The sequence below is a fragment of the Bos taurus genome, chromosome 26 (genome assembly GCF_002263795.3).
Source record: "Bos taurus isolate L1 Dominette 01449 registration number 42190680 breed Hereford chromosome 26, ARS-UCD2.0, whole genome shotgun sequence".
Classification (NCBI taxonomy): Eukaryota; Metazoa; Chordata; class Mammalia; order Artiodactyla; family Bovidae; genus Bos; species Bos taurus.
Window position 1 is genome coordinate 16708005 of NC_037353.1, and position 15887 is coordinate 16723891.

Genomic DNA, 15887 nt, shown 5'->3' on the forward strand with positions numbered 1-15887 from the left:
GGAGACAAACTCAGCATATTTCACCACTGATTAAACCAACATGCTGCAAGCCACCTGGCATCTCCTGCAGATGAGACCAGCTTTTGAACCACAAATATTCACTGTATTCACATTCACATTTGTGAATTCAAATATTCACAAATTCAAGTATTTGCTGATGCAGCTACTAGAGTCCCTGCCCACTCCCTGTCCCCAGACCCCAGTCAGAGACCAAGAACCACAAAAAGCCAGCTCAGGTTTCTGAGGCTATGTGTGTGCAACCTGCAAGCCTAGACTCCCCTGGCTGATACCCACTGTTGGGCATACACTTAGACTAACCCAACCCCTCCAACTGAGCACCTGCATGCCCCCAATCTGAGCCCCGTCTGTGGTCTCCATTGCAGTGCACATGTCTAGGGGAAAAGTTTGCAGCTGTGGGAGAGCATACTAATAGCCAGGACCCCTGCAACTGCCAGTGAGCCCTCAGTTGGCCCAATCTTTGCTGCCTACTCCAGCCCTATACACTGTATGTGTGCCTGCACCCTGTCTTTGCCCCAACAAAGACCACAACTGGCCCCTGCAGCTGAATCTGTGCCCACCACCAGCTCTGGCCACCACCAACGCCTGCCCTGATCCCTGGTCGCTGGGCCTTGAGGTACTACTAATGGCCCATATTGCCCTTGCAACCACTATGGAAGCCCAGCAGTGCTCACTGAGGCTCATATAGTTGTTGGTGTTGTAGACTCCAGTGCCTGAGCTGAGCCTTCTCAGACCCAACTGTATATCTTTTTTTGCTTAAGTTGGAGTACAATTGCTTTACAATGTTTCATTAGTTTCTGCTGTACAACAGAGTGAATCAACTCTATGTATACATACATCCCCTCCCTTTAGAGCCTCCCTTTGTTGTTGCTGTTCACTAAGTCATCTCCGAATCTTTGTGATCCCGTGGGCTGCAGCACATCAGACTTCCTTGTCCTTCTCTGTCTCCTGGAGTTTGCTCAAATTCATGTTCATCAAGTTAGTAGTGCTATCTAACCATCTCACCCTCCGTCACCCTCTTCTCCACCTGCCTTCAATCTTTCCAAGCATCAGAGTCTTTTCCAATGAGTCGGCTCTTACCATCAGGTAGCCAAAGTATTGGAGCTTCAGCTTCAGCATCAGTCCTTCCAATGAATATTCAGGGTTGACTTCCTCTAGAAGGAGTGACTGGTTTGATCTCCTTGCTGTCCAAGGAACTCTCAAGAGTCTTTTCCAGAATCACAATTGGAAAGCATCAGTTTTTTGGTGCTCAGCCTTCTTTATTTATGTCCAACTCTCACATCAGTACATGACTACTGGAAAATCCATAGCTTTGATTATACAAACCTTTGTCAGCAAAAATGTGGTCCACTGGAGCAGGAAATGGCAAACCACTCCAGTATTCTTGTCGCCAGAATGCCAGAATGAATAGTGTGAACAGGCAAAAAGATATGACACCGGAATATGAGCCCCCCAGGGAGAAAGGTGTCCAAATGGTACTGGGGAAGAGCAGAGGGCAATTACTAATCGTTACAGAATGAAGAGGCTGGGCCGAAGCAGAAATGACACTCAGTAAAGTAATGCTCAAAATTCTCCAAGCCATGCTTCAGTAATACGTGAACCATGAACTTCCAGATGTTCAAGCTGGTTTTACACGTGGCAGAGAAACCAGAGATCAAATTGCCAACATCCACTGCTGCTGCTGCTGCTGCTAAGTCACTTCAGTCGTGTCCGTCTCTGTGTGACCCCACGGATGGCAGCCCACCAGGCTCCGCTGTCCCTGGGATTCTCCAGGCAAGAACACTGGAGTGGGTTGCCATTTCCCTCTCCAATGCATGCAAGTGAAAAGTGAAAGTGAAGACGCTCAGTCGTATCCGACCCTCAGCGACCCCATGGACTGCAGCCTTCCAGGCTCCTCCATCCATTGGATTTTCCAGGCAAGAGTACTGGAGTGGGGTGCCATTGCCTTCTCCGAACATCCACTGGATCACCGAAAAAGCAAGACAGTTCTAGAAAAACATCTATTTCTGCTTTATTGACATGCCAAAGCCTTTGACTGTGTGGATCAGAAAAAACTGTGGAAAATTCTGAAAGAGATAGGAATACCAGACCACCTGACCTGTCTCTTGAGAAACCTGTATGCAGGTCAGGAAGCAACAGTTAGAACTGGACATGGAGCAACAAACTGGTTTCAAGTCAGGAAAGGAGTACATCAAGGCTGTATATTGTCACCCTGTTTATTTAACTTATATGCAGAGTACATCACCAGAAACTCTGGGCTGGAGGAAGCACAAGCTGGAATCAAGATTGCCGGAAGAAACACCAATAACCTCAGATATGCAGATAACACCATCCTTATGTCAGGAAGTGAAGAAGAACTAAAGAGCCTCTTGATGAAAGTGAAAGAGGAGAGTGAAAAAGTTGGCTTAAACCTCAATATTCAGAAAACTAAGATCATGGCATCCAGTCCCATCACTTCATGACAAATAGATGGGGAAACAGCGGAAGCAGTGACAGACTTTGTTTTTGGGGGCTCCAAAATGACTGCAGATGGTGACTGCAGCCATGAAATAAAAAGAAGCTTACTCCTTGGAAGGAAAGTTATGACCAATTGAGACAACTGACTAAAAAGCAGAGACGTTACTTTGCCAACAAAAGTTCATCTAGTCAAGGCTATGGTTTTTCCAGTAGTCATGTATGGATGTGAGAGTTGGACTATACAGAAATCTGAGTGCCGAACAATTGGTGCTTTTGAACTGTGGTGTTGGAGAAGACTCTTGAGAGTCCCTTGGACTGCAAGGAGATCCAACCAGTCCATCCTAAAGGAAATCAGTCCTGGGTGTTCATTGGAAGGACTGATGCTGAAGCTGAAACTCCAATCCTTTGGCCACCTGATGTGAAGAACTGACTCATTTGAAAAGACCCTGATACTGGGAAAGATTGAAGGCAGGAGGAGAAGGGGATAACAGAGGATGATTGGATGGCATCACCGACTCAATGGAGGTGAGTTTGAGTAAACTCTGGGAGTTGGTGATGGACAGGGAGGCCTGGCGTGCTGCAGTCTATGGGGTCGCAACGAGTTGGACACAACTGAGCGACTGAACTTAACTGAACTGTGGATGTCTCTGGGAGTGAAAGCAAAGTCCAATGCTGTAAAGAACAATACTGCATAGGAACCTGGAATGTTTGGCCCATGAATCAAGGTAAATTGGATGTGATCAAGCAGGAGATGGCAAGAGTGAATATCAACATCATAGGAATCAGTGAACTAAAATGCACAAGAATGGGTGAATTTAATTCAGATGACCATTTGGAGATATGGTCAACATTTATACTCAGTTAAAGGCTGGAGGAGAAGGGGACGGCAGAGGATGAGATGGTTGGATGTCATCACCAACTTGATGGACATGAGTTTGAGCAAGCTCCAGGAGTTGGTGATGGACAGGGAAGCCTGGCATGCTACAGTCCATGGGGTCATAGAGTCAGACACTACTGAACAACTGAACTGAACTGACCTTAAACTGACACATTAATTCATTCTAGATGCATAATATCCCAATGAAGTAAGTACTGTAGCAAGGCATTACATTTAACAGATGAAAACATAGAGTTCCAGAGACTAACTGACATGCCCAAAGTCAAGTGGTTAATAAGCACCAGAGCTGGGCTTTGAATTGATGGACTGGCTCCAGAGTCTGATTTCTTAACTATTAAACAACCCAATGCTGCCTCTAAATCAGATAGGTCTGAAAATTCCCTGGTGGTCCAGTGGTTAGGACTCCACGCTCTCACTGCCAAGGGCTCAGGTTTGATTCCTGGTTGGAGAACTAAAATTTCACAAGCCATGTGACCAATAAGTAAATAAGTAAATAAATAAGATAGTTCTATGTGAACTGGTGTGAAACCACCTCCAAGTTATCCTGGTAACTCAAAAACCAGGGCACAGATCAAGAGGCATAATAAGTAACATTTATGATCAAAGATGCCTAATTTAGTTTGATAATTATTTCCCCCGAATTTTATGAAATGTGTTTGTTGGCATCCAATTTTCTCTTGTCCACTCAGGAAGCTTTCTGACTCAAAATCTTTACAGATGGTTAGATCACTCATGGGCATACAGGCACTCATCCTTTCTCTCTCTCTCTCTCTCAGAATTTTCAAGGTTTTGAATCTCAGCATCAAGCTTTCTGATCCTTGTGCCTTGAGATATTTTTTTTCTTTCATTGTACTAACAGCTTGGTGGACACTTTCTATCTAGATGTCAGTATGTGGAAATCTTTTCTCTAGAGCGATTTAGTTTCTCTAGGGAAAAAAATCCTACAATCTTCTCTTACGTAGTTGCAGGATTACTGGGAGCAGAATGGAGGAAGGGGCTAAGGACCTCAGAATTCAATACATACACATGGCCCAAGGTCCATATTTTCATCCCTGTACCTCATTCTGCCTTCACTCTGTCAACTGTCCCAGATCCTAGGTATCTTTATTCCCCTTCCACACAATTTTTCCAGTTAATCCAGACCCAACTTAAGTCATTCAGACCTTGCCCACCTCCATTTAAGTTCTCAAGTAGAGAATCTCTTTCCTCATTACTGAAATTTCCCGCACCATTGTCTGCTTTCTTCCAAATAAAGTAAGTTAAGTGTTAGTATCACTCAGTCGATATCGGTCTCTTAATTACAGCCAACTAGGAAATCCTCTCTTCAGAGAAGGCAATGGCACCCCAGTCCAGTACTCTTGCCTGGAAAATCCCATGGACAGAGGAGCCTGGTAGGCTGCAGTCCATGAGGTCGCTAAGAGTTGGACGTGACTGAGCGACTTCACTTTTACTTTTCAGTTTCATGCATTGGAAGAGGAAATGGCAACCCACCCCAGTGTTCTTGCCTGGAGAATCCCAGGGACGGGGGAACCTGGTGGGAGGCCATCTATGAGGTCACACAGAGTCGGACATGACTGAATCGACTTAGCAGCAGTAGCAGCAGGAAATCCTCTTAACCAATCCAGAGACCACTCATGTGGAAAGTTGCCACCTTCTCAATTAAATCTTATTTATTCCTTCTTTTTAAAATATTTCTCCTCCATTGGCTTCTTTGGGCCTGTCCAACTAATTCTGGTTCCTTCAACATCAAACTTCATCAAACATGAAAGTGAAAGAGGAGAGTGAAAAAGTTAGCTTAAAGCTCAACATTCAGAAAACGAAGATCATGGCATCCAGTCCCATCACTTCATGGCAAATAGATGGGGAAACAGTGGAAACAGTGGCTGACTTTATTTTTCTGGGCTCCAAAATCACTGCAGATGATGATTGCAGCCATGAAATTAAAAGATGCTTACTCATTGGAAGGAAAGTTATAACCAACTGAGACAGCTGATTAAAAAGCAGAGACATTACTTTGCCAACAAAGATCCATCTAGTCAAGGCTATGGTTTTTCCAGTAGACATGTATGGATGTGAGAGTTGGACTATAAAGAAAGCTGAGCCCCGAAGAATTGATACTTTTGAACTGTGGTGTTGGAGAAGACTCTTGAAGAGTCCCTTGGACTGCAAGGAGATCCAACTAGTCCATTCTAAAGAGGTCAGTCCTGGGTGTTCATTGGAAGGACTGATGTGGAAGCTGAAACTCCAATACTTTGGCCACCTGATGCGAAGAGCTGACTCATTTGAAAAGACCCTGATGCTGGGAAAGATTGAGGGCAGGAGGAGAAGGGGATGACAGAGGATAAGATGGTTGGATGGCATTACCGACTCAATGGGCATGGGTTTGGGTGGACTCTGGGAGTTGGTAATGGACAGGGAGACCTGGCGTGCTGCGGTTCATGGGGTTGCAAAGAGTTAGACATGACTCTGACTGGACTGAACTGAACATCATCACACTTCTCTGCACCTCCATGGCTGTAGTGGTTGTCTGGACCCTCAAAATGCTATGTCTAGAAAATGGAGACCTCCAGCATCCTTTGACCTACATCCTGACAATATTCCAAACCACTTTCAAGAACTCCTGCATAATTTCTGTCAAATATCATCTGTACTCACATTCTTTTATCACATCTTCTTGCTCAAATTTCTATGTAATCATGTTGCTGTTTGGTAGAAACCAATGCAATACTGTAAAGCAATTATCCTTCAATTAACAATAAATAAATTTTAAAGTAATTAGCTTCCAATTAAAATAAATAATTTTTTAAATAAATAAAATTTTAAATGGGTAACTAAAAAAAAAGAATATATATTGACCCTGCAATCAGAGAAAAAAATATTTATACCTAATCAAATTAAAATTTTCTAACTCAGTATTCAGATTACTTCCTAAATGCCAACTCCAACTTCATATCAAACCAAGCCCCAACTTTACCAAACCATTTAAAGCCCTTTGCTCCATCTACTCAGTCTCTTTGCCAATCTACTTGTCCAGAGTTCAGAATAGTTTCACCCCTCTGAAATTCCCTTTCCTCCTTTCCTCCATGACCAATTTATATCATCACTTCTTTTAAGATTTCACTATGCTCAATCACCAATTATAGCTTCACTTTAGAGTATGAGCTGCTTCTTAAAAGTTATGATTCTTTCATCCAAGATATAAGAATATGTATACTCTGCCTTTCTTCAGTTAGATCTCCACCACTTACAAAACAGGGACTGTGTCTTACAATTCAATAACATTACAAAACTGAAAATCTCCCATGATGCTTGGAACAAGTCCATACACACAGTAGCTGCTGAAAGTGCCTGTCACATAGCACCTACCCAATCACCCAAATGCCTCCAGAAAGAATTAACTGATCAACTTTATAAGTCAGTTCACATTTTCCCTGTTCCATTTTAACCAGAAAGAGTCAAAGAAGTTCCAATGATTGCTAGTGTCCATGAATTTTTCTATTCATTTAACTCCCTCCAAGACAAAACTATTTGAATCAGCAGTATTGCTAAATAACTTATTATGGCTTCCCTGGATATGGTAAGCTTACCAGAAGAAGCCTCACATATCTATTTTTTTTTAATAAACTTATTGAGCACATTTATACCTACACCAAGCACTGCACAAGGCTTTGGGACTATGAAAGTAAATATTGACAAGGTCTCTACCCTTGAGGCAAGACTTTTACTGTGCATATATGATAATTCTCTATACTGGATTTTCAGGGGGGGGAAAAACTAATTAAAGGCAGAGTCATTTCTTACACTCATATGTCACTTTGCTGTCTGTAATTAATTCACTCCAATTGTTTCACTTTTTAAATCAATTGTTACACAATCCTGAGATATTAGCTGTTAGGATTATTACAGTGCAGAATTAGCAGATTAAAACAGGGGTTAAAAAAAATTGTGCAACTCTCTACAGAGCACATAGCTAAATTAGTGTTCTTTCTATTTCTACAAGATGACTCAGGAAATGGAATCACATTTCAGAAATAGAAAACTTTCTAAGATGTCATGAATTCCAACCTCAGATGAAGCAACCATGGACCACAGTAGATAAGTGATTTCTCTTGGATCACTTAATTACTAATTATGTAGAGTACAAAGCATGTCAGGTCAGCACAGGGTAAAACTGTGACATGTGCCTCTGATTCCAATATACCCAATCATTTTAGCATTTCCCAACCCAGCTACATACTTGGAGGCTGCCAAGGTCCCAACTGGAGCATCCCAACCCAGTCTAAGTCAGTATCACTTCCCCCAAAGTTTCTCCTTCCCCAAAGCCCAAGTGTCCTCTGTTTCAAGATGGAGCTTCCTTCTCTCTGGGGTAAGATCAGTTAAGCAGTTTGAAGATCAGGTATCTGAAGAGTTGTTTAGAAGGTAACCTCATGGAAATGGAAGAATTTCAACAAGGTTATTGGGCCACTACTGACTGGTCTAGGCAGTCCTTTGAAAGTCCAAGAATACTTTATGGAGCATTGGAGTGAAAGTGAAAGTTGTTCAGTCCTGTCCAACTCTTTGAGACCCCATGGACTAGACAGTCCATGGAATTCTCCAGGCCAGAATACTGGAATGGGTAGCCCTTCTCTTCTCCAGGAGATCTTCCCGAGCCAGGAATAGAACCAGGGTCTCCTGCATTGCAAATGGATTCTTTACCAGCTGAGCTACCAGACTAGCAGAGCCTTGGAGCAGGGTGGAAAAATTGACAGAAGGCCTATAGTCATGGGTTATAGCCCTATTTCCTACTCTTGTTTTCTCAAAAAACTTTAAAATATTTGCTTCATCTTTCCAAGAGTTAATTTCTTTAACCATTAAAGAACAGAATTAAGTATCCCCAGGGACTTTTCCATATGGTTGCCTCTGAACTCTGGGCAGGATTTTTGTATTAAAACATTAGAAGCCACAGGTTGGTTTAGATAATATTTAGATTCAGACAAGATAAGAATATGAAAGATTGCTCAGGAAGAAATGACTTGGCCTCACTTGGACTCATGGCAAGCTCAGAATCTTGATGCTTTCAGTTAGTAATTTCTTTATCAAGTTAATAAAACTTTGATATTTATAATCAAAATGGTTCTGGAAAACACGGGAAACAGATCACACTATAGGTAACATAGTTCAGGAGAAAAAAAGCAGGATCAAAGGGTGAAGTAAAAAGAGTGGAAAATATTTCTTTAATGCAATAAAGCATATACTGTAACTCTGTCTTTCAGATCAATTATTAACTTTTTAAAGCTCTAAAGAAATATCCACTAAAATATCACCAAAAAAGTCAACGTGAATAAAAGCATATCAACTTCCGTTTAAACTTCAATTAACTGATCCATCCTTGCTCTTTTAATTTTGGTCTTCCAAATACCCATTCACACATTCTGCCCTATATTTATACTATTCTGTAACCAAAAGCTATCTGCAAGGCAAAAAAAAAAAAAAAACAAGTATTAAAAGAAGCTACTCTTTTAATTCCTCATACAAAGCAATTACACCTATCACCAAAGACTCATGGCTGTTTGCAAATTCTGGAAGCAATTAAATATTGACATAAGAAAGAACAGGAGAGTTAAGAATTATGAAACCTTTTTATATGCTGAGAACTGAAATAACTGAGGGTAGGTCTAGAAAGGAGAAGAGTAAAGAGAGAAAAAGAACGATGAAGTCAGACATATGAAAGATTACAAGTTAGAAAGTAAAAGTTGTGCCTGTTGCTCTAGAAGAAAAACTAGGAAGAATGAGAAGATATTACTAAAAGCAAGTTTATTTTTATCTTCATCTTTGGTACAAAAAGAAAGTAAAATAAGATGTTTTGCTTTGTCTTTTTGAACTACAAGCATAGGTAAGAAAAGGAGGGGTAGGAAGCATTCTGGTTTTCTTGTTTCAATGAAGCAAAAAGCATATTGCCTTTCCAGTAAGGGCCTTTCAGTTCTGCTTTAAAGGGAAATGCTCGCCATCTTGTGAAATTTTAGGATATTGCCACATAGGCCCATTACCAGAACACAGTGATTTTAAATACTTTAATACAGTTTAAAACGTGACCTTAATTTTAGCTTAATTCCTCTTTTTACAGACAAACTTATAAGGAATAAGAAAAGGTTTTTTTGAATATAGAGAAATTGCTGACCAGTGAGAAGAGGGAAACAGAGAAGGGCAATATAGGAGCACAGGATTAAGAGGTACATATTATTATGTAGATTTTTTAAAAAGCTACAAGCATACACAGTACAACACAGGAAATATAGCCAATATCTTATGATAACTATAAATGGATTGAAAGTGAAGTCTCTCAGTTGTGTTCAACTCTTTGCAACCCCATGGACTGCAGCCTACCAGGCTCCTCCATCTATGGTATTTTCCAGGCAAGATTACTGGAGTGGGTTGCCATTTCCTTCTCCAGAGGATCTTCCTTACCCAGGGATTGAACCTGGGTCTCTCACATTGTAGGCAGACACTTTACCATCTGAGCCACCAGGGAAGACCCAATAAATGGAATATAACCTTTAAAAACTGCAAAACACTATATTGTACACTCATAATTTGTCTAATATTGTACATCAACTATACTTCAATTTTTTTAAGACTTTTTTGGAAAAGTGCACCTGTAAAGTATCGTTATAATAATACGCTATAAACTGATTTTTACTATCTCTTCCTTCATTTAGATTGAAAAATGAACTCAAAAAAGAGGAGGGACAATTTGGAATGCAAGATAACAATCAGAGCAACTATGTGAGTCAAGTCCAGATCCTTGCCTGAGCAAGAACCATATGGGTTATTAGAGTTGGTCTTGGGAGCTAAAACATTACCACTAAAGTTTTAACCCATTATCTAGTATGAATTTAAGATAAGCAGTCCTGATACTAGAACCAAATTATAGACCATGAAGAAAGTGAAACCAATGATTCTTAAATATATACATTTATACCCTGGTATTTATTAGCGAGTAATCAAATAAATTTATGTTATTAATTTTCATTTAAAGAGAGTAATCAAATAAATTTATGTTATTAATTTTCATTTAAAGAAGAAAAAACACTTGATTAGGTTTGCCCTGACTGGTACCTAGACAACGAAATCCATTGAAAGGTACTATTCCTTGTTTAGTTAGTAAGTCTGTCCAATTTTTGCAACTCCATGGACTGTAGCCCTCCAGGCTCTCTCTCTGTCCAGGGGATTTCCCAGGCAAGGATACTGAAGGGGGTTGCCATTTCCTCCTCCAGGGGATCTCCCTGACCCAGGAATTGAACCCTGTGCCTCTTGCTTGGCAGGTGAATTCTTTGCCACCAAGCCACTTGGAAAGCCCCAAAAGGCACTATAATTTGGCACCAAATCACCATAGGCATACACAGAGAAAAACATGCAAACGTGTGTCTGGTCATACAAGTACAATCTTAACATAAAAGGTGGTAAATGCATCTTGTGTATATGCTTGTTTTATGCTTATCAGGATATGATAACGTCATTCCAACAATTTCCACAAAAAATAGTCACAGGTAGCTAACACATGATTATTCTGTAAGAATACAGAACTGTATTCTGTAACTGTTGTGAAAACACATTCAGCTCACTTACTGGTGTCCAGGGAACTAAATAAGGCACTGGGGCTAACTCACCAGCTGCCTACGCCAGACAAGACTATCATCTGCATCTGCCATCCAGCTAGAGCACGTGGTCCCTTGAGGTGGCCCTGGGCACTGCAGTGCTCCACTGTGCCCGCCATCTTCAGAAAAGCCGCAAAGAAATAAACCAGAACTGATTAGAACTAATAAGGCCTAAGATGGCGGAAGATTTGCCTTCTAGTAGACCCTGAGCCTTATTGTGCGCTCATTGTAATACATTAGCATATGTTAAGTAACACACCCACCAGCGCTAAGATGATGGACAATCGCCATGCCAACAGCTGGAAATGCCCAGACAAGGACTGAAAAGGAGTATTGCCTCAGTTCCCGTCCAAACCACACCTCTGTTCTCAGATTAGTCGTGAATATTCCTCCTGCTACTTCCAGTTCCCCTATTTTACCTCAACTCTCCTATATAAATGGTATCTCCTCCCAAAGCTGGTTGAGAAGTTGATTTGTGAACCAGGTTCCTGCTCCATCCTTGGCCATTGAATAAAGCTTGTGCCCTTCCAGTCTTAGCATCGGTTTCGTTATTGGCTGTGCAAATATTATGGAAAAAAGAACTTCCCTGGCCAAGACAAGGGGTGTTGGTGGGTGCTAGGACACTGGTGCAGGTCCAACCAATTCAGTAACAGATCAGAGTTTCAAATTCCCAGTAAGAGGTTTTCTCTGTGCTGAAAGAGGTTTACCTAAAAGAGGTACCACTGACATGAGACCTCTGCGGCTGCTCAGAACTCACTTCCTGTGCAGCCTGCCCTGGGACTTTTGTGTAGCAGGTGCCAGGCTCAAGGAACCAGGGCCCGCTTCTCCCATCCTGGCAGACTGGGCCTGATTAAGAACTGAGTGCACTATCAAGCGTGTTTTATGGAGCATCTGGAAGGTGTCACCAACAAACCAGAAGCAGAAGATGTCCCCATAAGAACTACAGCTCCATTATTTCAAGATGCATGATTGTAATAGCAAAAATTTGCTTGATGGCCTAGAACTCTCCACAGCCATCATTCATGTCCATAAAAAGGAAGGGAACAAACAGGTACCACTATTATTGAGCCCAAGTTCCTTCCGCTGGTTGCACAACAGGATAATAAATCAGGAAACCAGTTGTTGGGACAAGAATTAATAACTTTAATTGGAAAGCTAGGAGACCAAGATGGCAGACTAGCATCTCAAAAAAACCATCTTCCTTCAGTCCAAATTCAGGCTCCTTCTGTATTACAAGTGGGGGAAGGGGCCCACTTTGGCACCATCCAGTGGCTAAGCCAAGCCACCAAGGGTAACTGTGCTGTGCTAAGTCAATTTCAGTTGTGTCTGACTCTTTTGCAACCCCATGGATCCTAACTTACCAGATTCTTCTGTCCATGGTATGCTCCATGCAAGAATATTGGAGTGGGTTGCTGTCCCCTCCTCCAGGGGATCTTGCTGACCCAGGAATTCAATGTAGTCTAGGCGGGATCTTTACCACTAGCGCCACCTGGGAAGTTAGTTGACGTTGTTCACTAACTGTTGCTTGCTTGGGGGAGGGGCCCACTGTTGCGCGAGCCAATGGATGAGCAGGGCTGCTAGAGCTGGTGCCTGCTTCACTGCCACTGCACGTGGAGCAGAAAGGGGTAGCTCCAGAAAGCAGCCGGGTAGAAAGAAGTACCCTGGCCCTTCCAGCAATGTCAGCTGCCAGCCCTTGGTGGAACCAGGCATGCAAGCGGCCAAGACCATGGTGGCCACGTAGAGGTTCTCGACTAGTCCATCAAGCATGATCACCGTCTGAGTCAGTGAGTGCTGTGGGCTCAGCCCACCTCTGACCCCAACAGCCAGTCTGTGACGTCCGAGGTGGCCCCAAGCTGGCGCCCCCCAGAGCAGAGCTCCTGCCTGCTGGCTTGTGCAGGGGGTGAGCAGCAGGAGCTGGCCAGTCTGGTGAGATAGCAGCAGCTAGGTACAGAGAGGTACCGCGACAGAGTGGCCCCTGACTCAACGGAACACATAGGTGGGCCCCAGGAAGGGAAGGGCACATCAGGCCTCAGGTTCTAATTTGGGAGGCCACCACTGTACCACCAATAAGAGAATATGAACTGATCAACTTAATACATGGTGTTTTGAGAGACACTGACAAAAAACAATGACAGATACATCGACTATACCCAGTTCACAAATCATGAAGTAAGCATGCTTTGGTGATAACTTTCCTTCTTACATGCAAATGCTGCTGCTGCTGCTGCTAAGCCGCTTCAGTCGTGTCCGACTCTGTGCGACCCCATGACAGCAGCCCATCAGACTCCCCCATCCCTGGGATTCTCCAGGCAAGAACACTTGAATGGGTTGCCATTTCCTTCTCCAATGCATCAAAGTGAAAAGTGAAAGTGAAGTCTCTCTGTCGTGTCTGACTCTTAGTGACCCCACGGACTGCAGCCTATCAGGCTCCTCCATCCATGGGATTTTCCAAGCAAGAGTACTGGAGTGGGGTGCCATTGCCTTCTCCATTATATGCAAATATAACCCATTATAATGTGATGGAACGCTTTCAGTAACTCCAAATAATTCCGTTCCAAAACACCGCTCAGATATTTTCATAAAGACTTGCAGCAGTTTGTTACAGTAGGGTGAGAAAGAGAAACCAAGAAAAATAAAAGGAGAAATGGGATATACTGTAGTCTCCAAGCACTATTAAATCTCTTATTGGGCAAAGGCTTGATTCAAGAAACATTTTAATAAGATTGGACAGGGACTGCCCTGGTAGTCCAATCATTAGAACTCTTTGCTTCTACTTCAGGGGGCCCAGGATTCTATCATTGGTTAGTTCAGTTCAGTTGCTCAGTCGTGTCCAACTCTTTGCAACCCCATGTACTGCAGCACACCAGGCCTCCCTGTCCATCACCAACTTCCGGAGTCCACCCAAACCCATGTCCATTGTGTCAGTAATGCCATCCAACCATCTCATCCTCTGTCATCCCCTTCTTCTCCTGCCCTCAATCTTTCCCAGCATCAGGGTCTTTTCAAATGAGTCAGCACTCCGCATCAGGTGGCCAAAGTATTGGAGTTTCAGCTTCAACATCAGTCCTTCGAAATGAACACCCAGGACTGATTTCCTTTAGGATGGACTGGTTGGATCTCCTTGCAGTCCAAGGGACTCTCAAGAGTCTTCTCCAACACCACAGTTCAAAAGCATCAATTCTTCAGAGCTCAGCTTTAGATTCTTTTATTTTAGCTATCAGTATGTAAGAGCCCACACTGTGGTCTTTCCTCCCACTTCAAGGTTATGCAGCAATGACTGACCTTCACCCCAGGCCTTGAACAAGAGTCTCTAACCCTAGAGAGGGCTTGTCACCTTTTCCCCCAGACTCCAGGCAGGAATGAAGTGGACAACTTGGTTTTTTAACTCCTGTTTCGCCTGTAGCATCTTTAAAAAAAAAAAAAAATTTATATACTTATTTATTTGGCTGCACCAGGTCATAGTTGCAGCATGTAGGATCTAGTTCCCTGACCAGGGATCGAACACAGGCCCCCTGATTGGGAACATAGAGTCTTAGCCACTGGACCACCAGAGAGGTACCCTATGCTTAACTTTTAATTGGTGGTTGACCATTTGGACTATAAAGAAAGCTGAGGGCCGAAAAACGGATGCTTTTGAACTGTGGTGTTGGAGAAGACTCTTGAGAGTCCCTTGGACTGCAAGGAGATCCAACCAGTCCATCCTAAAGGAGATCAGTCCTGGGTGTTCACTGGAAGGACTGATGCTGAAGCTGAAACTCCAATACTTTGGCCACCTGATGTGGAGAGCTGACTCATTGGAAAAGACCCTGATGCTGGGAAAGATTGAGGGCAGGAGGAGAAGGGGATGACAGAGGATGAGATGGTTGGATGGCATCACTGACACAATGGACATGGGTTTGGGTGGACTCCGGAAGTTGGTGATGGACAGGGAGGCCTGGCGTGCTGCAGTTCATGGGGTCGCAAAGAGTAGGACATGACTGAGTGACTGGACTGAACTGAACTGACCATTTCACTATTTCTTGTCTTTTTTCAAAAGAATCAATAAAGCCTAACAACAAGCATCCAATTTCACTGTTCTTACAATTACAGAGTTGCCCATGTTTTTCCAATGCCTTGTGCGTTCCTTTCCACAAATAAGCCAAACCCATACTCCACTGGTGAATAGCTTAATAACTGCCCTTCTCTGTTGCGTCAGGGCACCTGCACTATATACCAGCAGTGACAGGGCACTCATTTCCAGGCGGGCAGCAGGTGAGCCAGCTCTAAATCCTACCTTAGCATCTGCTTTCATGGACCACTCCCAATACATTATCACGGGTTACTATATAGGTTTATTAGGGAGGATTTTTAGGATCCTCACCGCAGATAGGAGACGAAGTCAGGCCAAGCAGAAAGACAGATGAGCTGCAATGCAGCTTAACAAAGGTGTGGGGAACTCTGAAGCTATCACAGGCTTCCAGAGTCACCTAAAATTGGGGTCTTGGCACTTTACACCTTGATATTGGTCAGTCATTGCATGTGTTACTCAGGAAAAGGGAATGACATTGGGTAATGAAGAAGAGGGCTGATAGCTGATGTCTGTCAGTTGGCAGCACATCCAAAAGCTGGGCAAATAAGCCCTTTGGTCCTGCGTGAAGACAGATTGGGACAGCATCACCCAGTACCTATTGCAACAGTCTACAACAGGCCTGGCCCTTGGGTTCCTCTTCAAAAGCATCTCCAGCAACGCTCCCTTTTTTCATTTCCTCTGGGCATACTCACTTCTCTCTTGTCCCTGGAACACACCAGCCTCAGGGCCTTTGCACGTCCTGCTCCCTCTGCCTTGAACGCTCCTTCCCCACATGGCCCTGTGGCTCCCAGGCTCAGATGTCCCTCCTCAA

The 15887-nt window shown here is 43.2% G+C and overlaps 1 pseudogene; it reads left to right on the forward strand.

The window, feature by feature from the left end:
- The first annotated feature begins 11493 nt into the window (after positions 1–11493).
- LOC107131871 (multiple coagulation factor deficiency protein 2 homolog) lies at positions 11494–13813 on the forward strand (annotated as a pseudogene).
- The last annotated feature ends 2074 nt before the right edge of the window (positions 13814–15887 follow it).